The sequence below is a fragment of the Ambystoma mexicanum genome, chromosome 4q (assembly GCF_040938575.1).
Source record: "Ambystoma mexicanum isolate Mex_15411 chromosome 4q, UKY_AmexF1_1, whole genome shotgun sequence".
NCBI lineage: Eukaryota > Metazoa > Chordata > Amphibia > Caudata > Ambystomatidae > Ambystoma > Ambystoma mexicanum.
In genome coordinates this window covers 1,089,650,048-1,089,663,459 of record NC_090928.1, presented here as the reverse complement: position 1 = coordinate 1,089,663,459, position 13,412 = coordinate 1,089,650,048, and positions in this window count along the sequence as shown.

Below are 13,412 nucleotides of genomic sequence, written 5' to 3'. Positions count from 1 at the left end.
CTTTTTAAACATAGAAATTAAATAGTGGCAACCTATATTGCTTTTGATAGCAAGTCAGGACATTTCAACCATTTGATTTTACTGTACAAGTTTAAGCTTCCGGTGTAATTAAATAACAGCTTTCCTACAGGCGGCCGACTGTTGGGTGTCCTGACCCACGTTTGAGCTATCATGCTGCAACATTTGGTGCTGTGGGCTTAGAAAATCCAAGATGGCCAAAAAGCCCACATGTGCGCCCGAATCCAGGAGAACCACGCAGTTTGCGCACACCAAAATGGTTGCCTAACCTGCCACCCACCAGTGCGAGCATGAGTGGAATGGGTGCCAAAGGAAAAACACCAGTGCCATGTGTTGAACCTGGAGAATATACTTCCATGTAATATCTCTTGTTTGAAATGCTCGAATCCAAGGCAGATCCCAAAAATGGCTGCAATACTGGTGCTCACCAGTATAAGAAAGCCGGCGTTTTAAAACAACACCAGCCATTTGTGTAAAACTGAATAAATGAATCCAAAGCAGGCCAAAGAAAGACTTACTGAGAGGTGGAACAATGTAAAGTTATATTCTGAAGTGACTTGAAGGTTTATAACAAGACTGTCTGAGCTCTGCAGGTCTGCAGCGGCTTAAACTGAAACTGGATTTAAAATGACCAAAAATCGAAATGTGTAAATAAACTGAGGGACAGACTTGTGACTGCCACATAGTTTGTCACTGTTAAAATGTCATAGTTTTGAACTTAGAATCAGCATTCTAGCTGCATGTGTAAAAATTGTTAGTTTTATTTGAATGCAGAAAACTGGGTAACTAAAAGGGACATTAGCTGGGGCCTGGCTTAAGGAACTGGATTCTGCCTGACAACTTCCCCCCAATTGGAGTGAAACTGGATCCACAGCAGTTCTCAGGCCTGGCTGCATTCTGAAGGGAGGTTACCCCTCTCTGATTGAATTACCAAGGGACTGCTAGAGACTAAACAAAGGACCCAGGCAGAGGGTTATTGGGGGGAGGTCATAAATGGCTTCCTCATGAACAATGGGCCTTCCAGGGCCCAGGCAGATGGTTTATTGGGGTGGCCGTAAAATAGCTTCCTCTTGGCAGAAGCTGGGAGGGGCAGGGTCTCTGAGCTTGGCAGGCACTGGATAAACTGGTTTCTACACCATGTGACCTGGGAAGACACACCCCTGTTGGCCAGAATATGATTTTAAGAAAGATGTATAACTCATGGTGCGGACTTGTCAAAATTATCTAAATGATACCATAATTCTTGTGATTTTTCTGCCCACATTTTAAGAGGTTTTAGGACCTGGTGGTCTGATCTGGGGGGTTGCTAGCGGAAAATAGGGTTTCACTCCAAATGTATGCATGTTAAAAATCTGACACTTCCTTATATAAATGCATACATGCCTTGCACACATTTGTATACATTTTAATGACAAACCAATGTTGCATAGCCCACTAAAATCGAAAATATGTTGCCATTTTTTAATGCAAGCCTCCAGGAAGAGCAGAGTTTGATCAGAGTATACCTCATGTGATATGTGATGGGTGCATGTAATTTTAAACAAATGTGTACCTGTGCAAATATGTATTTGGGTCAAATATAGATTTGTGTGCAATTTGACAGGGGAGTATCCTTTCTGCAGACCATAAAACAGCATCACCATGACACACATTTCCTTCCCCCAATCAAAGCAGTGCGGAAAGCTTGACCAATGGGCAGTTGAGAGAGGGGCTGGCTAGTGATGCTGCACACACACCCACTTTCAAAAGACATAAAAAGAGCCACTGGAAGCTAGAGAGGACATTCAAATCCAGTTGCTGCAACGTGCTCTGCCGGACCACACAACATCCAGAAGATACCAGATCCAACACTTAGACTTTAAAACTCCAAAGAACTTGATTCAGAACTCAAAGCAAGGGCCTAAACCCACAAACTGAGAACTCTTCTCAGCAGGCCTCAGCATCCAGCAAACCTAACAGCGGTAGCAGCATCCAGGAGCCGTGCAGATCAGCGCTGTGTCCAAAGAAAGCTGCGCCAGAAAGATCCAGAAGCAGTGCTGTACCCAGAGAAAGCAGAGCAGTATCCAGAACCAGAGGCCAGAGATCCAGAGTGACCCAGACCGCTGTTAGCAGAACCAGAGAGCTGACCCAGATCACTGTGAAGTGCCGAGACCAGAACCGGAGTCCAGTCCAAAACCTGACCAGATCCGTGGCGAGGCCTATTTCAAAAATATATTGTGAGTACCTAGCAGAACTGTGCAGAACCAATCTCTTAGTTAAAATAATCTAATCCAAACTATTTTAATCTAACCAGAACTGCCTCCTAGAAGTTGTCACGTGTCAATTCTGCAGCTGCATAGCTGTCACTTGTCATTTTGAGTTTACTTAAATCCGAAAAAATACCTTTATTTAATCGTTCATATCTTTGGAACCGTTTGGTCTACGAACTTGGTTTAACTTTCCTCTGAAAGCCTAGAATCTAACCTTTCCAACAAGCCTAGAACCGACCTTCTTCTCCTTATACTATTTCCGCAATCACGGTTCACGCACTTGCGAATTTTACCGCGATTTGCGATTTGGTTAAAAATCCAGCCACGTGTAACCATCAGCAGTCATTTCTTTCCTTCCTAAAAATTTGTTTGCCTCTTAATCACCATCTCTGAATCATTGCTAAAGTGAGCCTGCACTCATCCCTAGTATCTCTCACTCACCCTGAACCTCCTAAAGGGAATTAAAAGCATTTTCAGCATATTTCTCACTGCATTGTCACCATATTCAAAGCATTTTGCCTTTGTTTCAAAACTCCTATCTGTTGTATAAGCTGCTGGGGGGGGGAATTGAACTGAATTCTATTTGATTACATTCCTAAGAACTGTGTGCTCTCATCTTCATCTCCTTACATTGCATAAAGGGGGGGGGGGGGTGAATTGTCCAAGAAAGTGATTACATTGTCTTTTGCTGAAATCCTATAAAGCTATTTTCTGTACTGCATTTTCATGCCACATTGCATCTATTTGAAACCATAAAAGTATTGTTGCTATCTTATCCATCCTATACCCACTCATCATTGATTATAAAGAAGTGTGCTAGTGCCAGACTATCCATTATTGATTACTGCTCAGATTAAGTGTGATATTCAATTATTAATTCATTATAAAAGTGTGATATATATATATATATATATATATATATATATATATATATATATATATATATATATTGTTTAAATTATCAAATAAACCTTTTAAACTTGCAAAACAGAACTACTTCTTGGCTCAGTGGGGTCAGGGGGATTCCAAGAGAGGGGTGTTATATAGGGGTAGTCATCCAGAACTCATGAACTGGACATAAAGATATATCAATAAGGGTTTCCATTCAGTATCCCAGACTAGGCATTGACTTAGCTGTAGTGTTGAATTGAATCTTCTTACAAGACGGTACTGCACCCATATCTGACAGATTTTCCCAGGAAAGCACCTTTTTTTAATGTGGATATTCTCCTGACATTGTGTGCTTATGTGGATTCTTTAAATAAGGCAATGGTTAACACCCAGCAAGGATGTTGGATCTTTTCTGATGTCTGGGAGCAATTATTTTGCCATTTCCAGCCAAGGAAAAACGGATTTCAGAGCACTTCTGCTTTCCTTGCAATGAAGCACTGCCTTTCATGTAGTTTCCATTTTCCCTCTGTGGGCAGCACAAATGCCAGGTTTTAGCATTGTGGTCTCCTGTTCCACCACTGAGACAGGCAAAGTAGATTGGCAGCCAACTTTCTGGTTTCACTGCGCAATTCTCAGAGGTTTAGCGCGCATAGGGCTTTTTGCAGCCATTTTGTCGGTTCTGGTGCCGCAAGCACACTGTGATGTCGCAGGGCAGAGCCTAGTGGGTCAATACATCCCACAAGAGAAAAGAAAGGCCAATGACTTTCTTTTGAATTCTACTTCACCTTCCATGCTCAGGAAGGCGCTCTGCGGCCCACACCAGCTCATTTCCCAGGGAAACTGATTGTACATCGAAATATGGTCAGAATCATTATGTTATCTACTATGAATGGGTCAATGCAGTCTTCCCTTCTATTACGCCTCCTGAGTCAGTTGATCTACAGTAGGTATGGCAGCATAAAACTAATACTGTGCCTTGCAATTCTTGAAATCACTTACTCATGTTGTGATGCATCTGCATACAGCTGCATCCAGACAGCTTAGAGGCAACATCAGCTCCTTTCACTGAAAGGCACCAGCCATCAAAATCCACTTTTATGCAGACGTTGAGCATAGAGCTTGTAGCTCTCCAAGCACCAAGGGATGCTGTTACCTTTGATTGCCTACTAGGGAAATTACCGAATTTAGGCTTACCCAGTTGTGTTTATAAATTGGTTTTTATAAATTATGTGTATTTCAAAATAAAGAATATGGATTTTATTATGATCTAACTGTCTACACTGACCCTTTGCTTCTCAATTGGCCTAGAGCCCTTTAAAATGAAGTGAATTTAAATGAACTCTATGTTGCATGAGGCATCACATTCTGTGGTTTATACAAATTCAATACTGTACATGTATTCATGCAACTTAGACGCTAAACGGGCTAGTCTGTGGTTAGTTTTTCCTGATCCACCTGCCTGCAGGACAGTCAACCAAGGCTTGAGATCAGTGTTCAATGTTAAATTCATTCCCCAAACATGTTATTTAAAATGTTGAACCGCCCACACACATGCTAAGACTTCTCATTCGATTACAGAATACTGACGTTCAGCTTTACATAGCGTGATGCAAATGCCACGGTACACTCCTCACCCGCAATCGCCTGTCCTAATACAGCACCCAAACCACATAAGCTCAAAAATAGGTGTGTCCCCAATATGACATTTAATTGTTAAAAAACTCTTTTCCCTCTCCTCTGTCTGTTCAAAGTCCACACCCCTACGTAACAATTCTCTCAACAATTCCATAATTGTGGCATACCCAGGCATGAACCCGTGAATAGTATTCACTTATTCCCATGAAGGACAACAAACTCTCCTTATCCCAAAGCCTGGTGCGTTTACAACGGCAGCAACCAGACCTTCCCTTAGTTTCACTCCATTCGCAGATATCACATGACCAAGGTACTCCACTGGAGACTTTAAAAACACACATTTAGTCTTCTGTAAAGTAATTCCTCTCTCATGCAGCCTCTTCAACACCTCGGCCAGAATTCTCATGTGCTCATCCACGTCACACCCAAAAACCAATAAGTCATCCTGAAATGCTACCACACATTCATACCCCTGAACATTTCAAACATGACATGCTGGAAAACAGAGCAAGCGGATGCCAGCCAAAATGGCATCAGTTTAAATTGGAATGCTCTCTCTGGCATCATAAAAGCAGTTAAATGTCTTGAATCCGGATGCAGTTGGATCTGGTGGTATGCAGCTTTTAAATCAAGTGTTGTAAAACACTTTTCCTCTGCAACCTTTGCAAGTAGATCATCAAGCTTGGGCAAAGGATGGCAATCAATCCAAATTGCAGCATTAGGTCTCCTCAAGTCTATGCAAAGCTGAATTTCTCCATTCCCTTCCTTGCCACCACCTCGGTCGAGAACCACAATGACTATTCAGTCGGCTCGATTATTTAATCGTTAACCATGTTCTCCAAATGCTCAGCAAGTTCCTTTCGTACACTGAATTGCACAGTCCTAACCCCATGTCTCCCCATTCTTTTTTTAACTTAATCCAGTGTGTAAAGGCCTTCAGGCTACCGAGCATGTCCTCAAAAACTTCAGGGTTTTCTTGAACAATTCTCTCCAAACCACATCTGAGGGGTAAAGTCAAAACCTTTTCTTCACTACATGTATGCAAAACTATCTTCAAATGCACCTGCGTCTCCTATCCAAGCACTTTTATGCCTTTCTTCACCACATATCTCTTGTCCTCAGCATAGCGTCCCTGGAATTCCAGTTGAGCATGAAACCACCCTAGAAGAGTGATTCTCTCTCCGTCATACTGCTTAGGTGCAATTGGAGCTTTCATCAAACTGACTCGACTAAAATTAGTTCTGTAAGTATCCAGAGATATTATACTCACAGTAGCACCAGAGTCTGCAACCAAATTGACACAGTTGCCATTAATTTTCACTTTACAATGTGATAATCAGTTCTTCTTAATGATTTTGCCATTCATGCCAACCACGACCACAATGTGTTTGCCATTGGAGTCATCCTCTGCATCTCCTGCAGAAATGTTCACCCATCCTCCTCTTCCCCGTCAACATGTCTTTGCGAAATGACCCATTCGTTTACATGAACTGCACTCTCTATTTACTGCAGGAAACATCCTGCTTGATGCAATGTGCCCAACATTTCCACAACGATAGCACTCCCTGGATTCTCGCACAACACCCCTTCCCCCTCTTCTTGCATTACTTGCACCTGATCCCACAACATCCTAACAGGCCTTTTGTTGACATAAGAACACGATGGACTCTCAATGACATGATACAGATCTTTCATTCCACTGGCTGACCCCTCCATGCTTTTGCCGTGTACACTGCCTGGTCCAAGGTGAGTTCCCTGCAACTTAGCAGTCTTTCTTTGATGCTTTTGTTGTTACAATGCACCACATTTTGGTCTCTCAAATGTTGATCAATCAGATGCCCAAATGCGCAATCAGCTGCCAATGTCCGTAAAGCTGAAAGATATTTCTCCACACATTCATCAGATCCTTGCTGGTGAGTATAGAAATGGTGTCTTTCGAAAATCAAATTGGCCTGCAGATCATAATGCCTCTTCATGCGCATCACTGCTTCTGTATACTCATCTAGGATTTCATCCCCGTCACGTGCTACAGGTAGGTGACGAGACACTGTCTGTCCTTTCAGACCCAAAGCATTAACAAGCAGCGCAGCCTTCTTTTCAGCTTTAAAGTTCACACTATCCCTGGCTGCCAAATAGGCTTCAAATGCTCTAAACCACACACTCCATTTCACTGGTGGTTAGCCTGGAGTGGCTAAGAATGGTGGCAGCGGCTGGGCCTGCTCACTGCTGGACAGTTTGCTACGACAGGTATGAAACTGTAACATACTGCACAGTATCTTCAATTGTCTCCTGGCCCCTTAGAGTGCCAGACAAACTTCACAGATATATATATAAAAGCTTTTATCTCCACGATAGTTTTTTCTTCAGTGTCCACAGTATATGCTTGAGACTCTTCGTACGTGAGGTGTGTGGGATTAAGATACATGCCCCCAGCTCTCCTCTTCATGTCATGTTACATCTAGCATCCACCTCCCGAAATCCTCACCTCCCCCTCCAATTTACATCATCTCCGCCGGAGGGTCGGAGTCAACAGGGCCTCTCTCCGAAGACCGATGTTCCATCTAATTATTTTTCTCTATGCGCGGAACTAGTTGGCTGTTGTGCGCACATTATTTTCCATGTGCGCAACGGACTAATGGGGGTAAGCCACATTGTGACCTACCATTGCAGAAGAGAGTTTGGAAAGGAATTTCCTCTTACGAGCCACTGCAATTCTTTACAAATCTTACAGCACTTTTTCCAAACACATAGGCTAAAATAAAATGTCATATGTGATTATAGAGCAAACTCAACCAGTACAAGACTTCAACATCTGCCACAGTACCTTGCACATGTGCTTCTGTGCAGAGAAAAATGTATGTTTTATGCCACTGGAAAATCACTCATGTGTATTACAAAACAGCAATATCTCTTGGCCTAACTGATGTGGCTGTCAAGAAATTCAGACAGAATACATTTGCTGATGGATTAATGGCAATTAAAATCAATGTGTCAAAAACATGCTGATAGGAGTTCAAGTGCCACTTTAATGCAAGGGCCAGGAGAACATGCTTTTAATAATTTGTGTAAGGATCATAAGTGCATCAGAATAACTGCCCCTTGGAATATGAGGATCAAAAATATGTGACCCCAGTAGAGCAGCAACATTGGAAGGAATTCTAATAATATTAATGCCCGATCTCAAGAGGAATTTTAAGGTGAAAGTACGTCTTTTAATAATCAGAAAGTATCCCTATTGGCAAAATGTATTACTTTTCTACCCCCTGAAAAATCATTTGACTCCAAGTAGGGAGCAGAATCTGATTAGAGCCCTGCTTGTACCCCTACATAGGAAGTGAAATGACAGTGCTCATAGTAAAGTGTATAGTTTTGCCCACCCTTCCGCACCACAGCCTAGATACAATTAACCAAGAGTCTTACTGAAGAAAATAACATATATGCCTTTTAAGTTTATATCATCAATTTATCACAGATACAACTAATTGAGTGCTTTCTTCTGCAACTATGGATCCATCTTCTGTAATTCTTTGTGATCAGTTAAATAAGATGCATGGAGCTGCTAGAGGTGATACACACAGAAAACATGGTTATATTGAAAAGCCCTCAGCGGCTGAGCATAGAAAGAAAAAAAAAGTGCTGTTGTCTAGATGGTTACTAGAATGTCCTATCCTTTAGCAAACAAGCAACACCATTTCCTTCAGTGTACTGCCGAAACGTCTGCCTCGGTTTTTTAAATGTGCAGCTTTGTTAATTTCCCGCAAGGAGTGATTACCTATGCTCTTCCACCCATAGCCTTTCCCGGCCCCTGTGCTAGCCTCCAATACTAGTTGGTAGAGTACTGTAAAAAGTGAGGGATTGTAGCAGTAACCATTCAATGGGATATTTGCAGACCCACAATACTTTGCAAGCAAGGCATATTTAATGCCCAACATATTATGTGCATTTTAAGAATGGCATGACTCTGCATGAACACAATTCTTCTGCAGTGCATACTAGATTATTTGCAACATACCCACCCTTATATCATTGTGTACATTACTACCATTTTTGTATAGAAGCAAGTTACCAAATAATGTGTTAAAGTTTGTTTGTTTGTTTTATTATTTATAGTGCGTGCCAAACCCGGGGGTATCACGGCGCAAAGAGCAACAGGGATATTTTCAGCTAAGGTCTATGCCCAAAGGTACTCTGAACACTTGGAAACGATGCAGATTGTGTGAAAAGCGATCTCCTGTCTGAATAGCCGGTGGCCTGATACTATGGACGAGTAATCAGAGGCATAGTCCATACCCATTATCCCTTGCAGGCTGAGTAAATGATATTGCAATGTTGCTCGACACTTATAGCGTACTGTTAGTAATGCTAAAATAGGAGACGCTAACATCACATTTGTCTTCTCAAAATCTTTAGAGGGCAAATTAATATTCATGGTTTATAATGCTTTCGTTTGCAAGGGGGCCGCTTCAAAGCACTTGCGTGAAAAAGAAGAGGAAGTATGTGATAAGGTTACACATCCATGTAGCCTGCTTACTTACAGTCAGTATCTGATATTTGAGCTGGTAGTGCGATTATATAGTGTGGGTGACGCTTTTGGTAAGGCACAATGAGTAACAGAAATGTTAGCGCATGAACGTTATTCATGTTACACAAGTGGATGCAGGTACAAGTCTGCTAAACATTCGCAGATCCAAGACAGAAAGCGTCAAGGTTGTCCGGTAGTATCTTAATGTGTTCTGGGGCCAAAGTTGGAGTCATAAGCTAAAAGTGTGGTAGAGTTAGGTTTAGGAGTCATGGTTGGGGAGGGAACATTATTTGGTTAATGTGTGCAGGCATATCTTTGTTAGATTCTTCTGTTGATGGAGCCAGTTTTTCATATTTGTTTTTAACCTCTTCTGTGTGTGTGCTTTGCTGTTAGGGATTTTAGGTGTTTACGGTCACCCTTGCACGGTAGTATAATGCAAATGAGTAGAATATCAAGACTAGTTGCTTAATTTAAAAGAAATAAAATTTCAGGTAATTGCTGAGGCTTGTGCCGTATTAAATCCTTTTGAATAGGTGAGAATTGTCTGTGTGCGCTGCTAAAAATCTTCTGAGCAGCACCCAGAAGGAAGCTGGGCAAGCGCACATGCACACAGCTTAGAGGGAACATTGCCGAAGACTCAGGCTTGTTTGCCGTCCAGCACACTAGACTTCACCAAACTTGTGCAGGCCCCAGACAACGTGGATCCTTGTTGCCACTTGTGGCGAATATTGAAAGTACAATGTTTAGAAAGAAAGGACTTTAATGGGGCCTGCATGCAGGCCAGAGCCAGCCCCCACCACAGGTACCAACATACCAACTGTCAAATCCCTCAACTGGCACCCGCCTTGCTCCCGTGCCCAACTTTCTATCACTGTGTTTCATGGTGCGGGGAAAGGGGCACCTCACGCCATGGAACACAAGATCATAACACTGGCCATCTCCCAACTAATCCAGCAAACTGAATTGGTTGACTGTCTACACGACCACCAGTCTGGCTTCAGAGCAGCCAGAGGCAAGGAAACTGCTATCCTGAACACCTGTGAAGACTTGTACTCAAACCTCTAATCCAACTCCCCCTCTGTTCTCATCCTCCTTGATCTGTCCTCTGCCTTTCATACTGACAATCATGCCATCCTCCTAAATCGACTCTGTGATACTCTGGGCATCACAGACTGGGGACTGGTTTAGCTGACCTCTTTCCTTTCGAATCAGTCCTCCCAGGTACAAACGGCCATTTTCTCTCCTCTGTCTCCCTCTGTACTTACAGCGTACCTCAGGGCTCTATCCTCTCGCTGTGGCTTTTTTAAATTTACCTCGCCCCTCTTGCCCACCTGATTTCCACCTTCTCTTCTCACTTCCAGTGTTATGCGGATGAAACTTGGTTCTTCTTTAAGCTTCCCTCCTCTGCCTCTTCTCCTTCCTCTCTCATTCCCAATCGTCTGACTGCTATTCAGGCATGGTGTGCTGCCAATGATCTCTGTCTTAATGCCAGCAAGACTGAGGGCCTCATTACACGGTAAGCGGTAAGGGTTTACCGGTACCGGTATTTTACTGGTACCAGTAAACCCTTACCGCCTTACTACGAGGTCCCTTTGCGGGTTGGTACATTAACGCCTGCTTTTAGCAGGCGTTAAAAAACGAACCCGCAAAGGGACCGGGGTGCTAATTACGGTACCGCAATTTGCGGTACCGTAATTTGCGCCTTCCCCATTCCCATTATGCCCTATGGGGCAAAAATGGGAATGGGGAAGGGCAATGGAGGAAGGAGGAATTACCACCTTCCCAATCTTGGAATAGGGCGTTAATTCCCCTTTCCTCCAAGGCAGTACCGGTAAATTACCGGCATGAACCATGGCGCTAATAGCGCCATGGTTTACCGCCTACCGTGTAATGAGGCCCTGAGACCCTTCTCGTTGGAACTCCCCCTTTCCCTTGCCCCTACTCTTTGGCTGCCCTCCTTGGGCTCCCTCCTCTCACGACCACAAAACCTGGGTGTCATCTTGGACTCCTCTCTCTCCTTCTCACCTCATATCGCTGACCTTGCCAAGAAGACTCACTTTCAGATTCACCTCCTCAGAGGCATTCTGCCTTTCCTTACCTTGCCCCAGAAACTCAGTGTCTCTAGAGCTCTGGTTATCTCCAGGCAGGACTACTTGTAACGCTCACCTGGTATCCACGGGGACGTCACTCAACCTGTTCTGACCTCTTACGAGCTCGAACCCTTCCCTGGAGTCTACTCGACTGGAGACTGTGCCTGAAACACAGGATTGGTAGAGTTTAACTCCCTATTGTCTCTGTATGCTTGGACCCCTTCTTCCCTAGGTCCAACCCTTCCCTTTGATCCACAGCTCACCTTGTTTTCTTGGAAAGTGTGCTCTCTGTCCTGCTTTCAGCGCAGGGGCGCGTTGATTGATGCGGGCTCATTGCTGCCTAGTTACTTCACTGGCAAGAGTCTGACAGGTAAGTATAATGAGTCTTTTGAACAGTTCTCTAACTTCGTTCCTTTCCTTCCTTAGATGATGGCCGGCGTCTGGGGATGGCGACGTGCTGCTGAGATGAGTAGCGCTGAAGGTGAGTGAGAGCACAATGCGCAATGCGACCCTTTCGTATTTGTATTGAACTGAGGTTTTTTTCTGTGTATTTTAGATGCCGCGACGTTTTCAGCGTGGATGCCGGTTATGAAGAAGAAATGCAGTGAGTAAGCGCGGTATGCAGCGCCTCTAGATGTTTCCACGCTAACCTGGAGTGTCTTTTCCCTCTTGCAGATGGATGAGAAGTTCCGGAGACAGAGTTGCCCCAGAGCGGCTGGGTGTTACGCTCACCTGGTTCCCACAGGGGCGTCGATCTGAACTGGACAGCTGCGGCCTCCACCAATGTGACGCGTAGTGCCGAGATGACAGACTGGACTGGCCCACCTAGCTTCGTTTGCTTGGCCCGTAGGAATATTCTTCTGCAAATGGAGAAAGGGAATTAACCACCCGTGGAGTTGAGCGTTAATCCTCCCCCACTCCCGCTGTTCTCCCCACTGATCACCTTTGATGTTCCCTCTTATAGTCTCACCTGATGGTTTGGAAAGATGAGCTCTCCATCCTGCATTGAGTGGAGGGGCGCGTTGATAACCAGTTGCTTCACTGGCTCGAAGGAATTGGTGAGTTCCAGAACAATATTGACTCTGAGATTCCCGGCAAGACGCCGTAAGTATGTAGTTCGTAAGAGTTCAAATTTCTAACTTTCACTCTTGTCCGATTCCTTGCAGGTTGCAGCTTGACCCTAGCAAACCGGTAATATTCAGGTAAGGATTTGTATTATCCAACACAGTTCGATAAAATAATGTCAATATGTAACCTGTTGCTTTCTCCCTTATTCAGGCGTGAGAGAGAAAATATGAAGTCTCAGGGAATAATGCCTCCGGCGGTAAAATCCGGTAAGTCTATTGTGGTGAGGAGGTTTCCCCTTGTTTGTCCCTTTGTTTCACCTTGCTGTCCTTTTGTTTCCCCTTAGGGGCCAGGGTTCGGCGAGGATGCAATGGAAGCTGCGCCGACCCGTGAAGAGGAATAGTACCCCCAGTGGTAAAATCAGGTAAGTCTATGGGGGTAACTAATATTGCCTCTGTGTATTCCCTTGGCTCACCTTGCTGTTCTTGTCTTCCCCTTAGGTGCCGGAGTGCGGCGGGAGCATGCAGAAGGATGCGGTGGAATGTGAAGATGCTGCAAAGGCCGGTGAGTTCAGAGCGGCGCTGCTGCAGGCGAGGCGACGCGCATAAAATAACTTCTTTCTTCCAGCTCGAAGGCGCGATGGATCGGGAATTCAGGTAAGGATCAAAGGTATTGCTCTTGTTGTAACCTTTTCTCCTTCTCCCCTTTTTCTAGGAGCTCCGGACTTGAGGCGGGCGTGGCAGAAGACTGGATGCAGACGTGCAGGCACGGTGAGCATTACGCTGCTGGATGCTGAATAACGCGAAGCGTGTTCTGCTCTTCGGGCGTGGTTTAAATAGCCTCCAAAGTAGTCCCAGGTAAGTATTCCTCCCCAGCCCCACCCGAGTAAAAAAAATAGTCACTTAGGTAAAGTAGTCCCTTCCAAGCCTCCTTTGGCTTGGA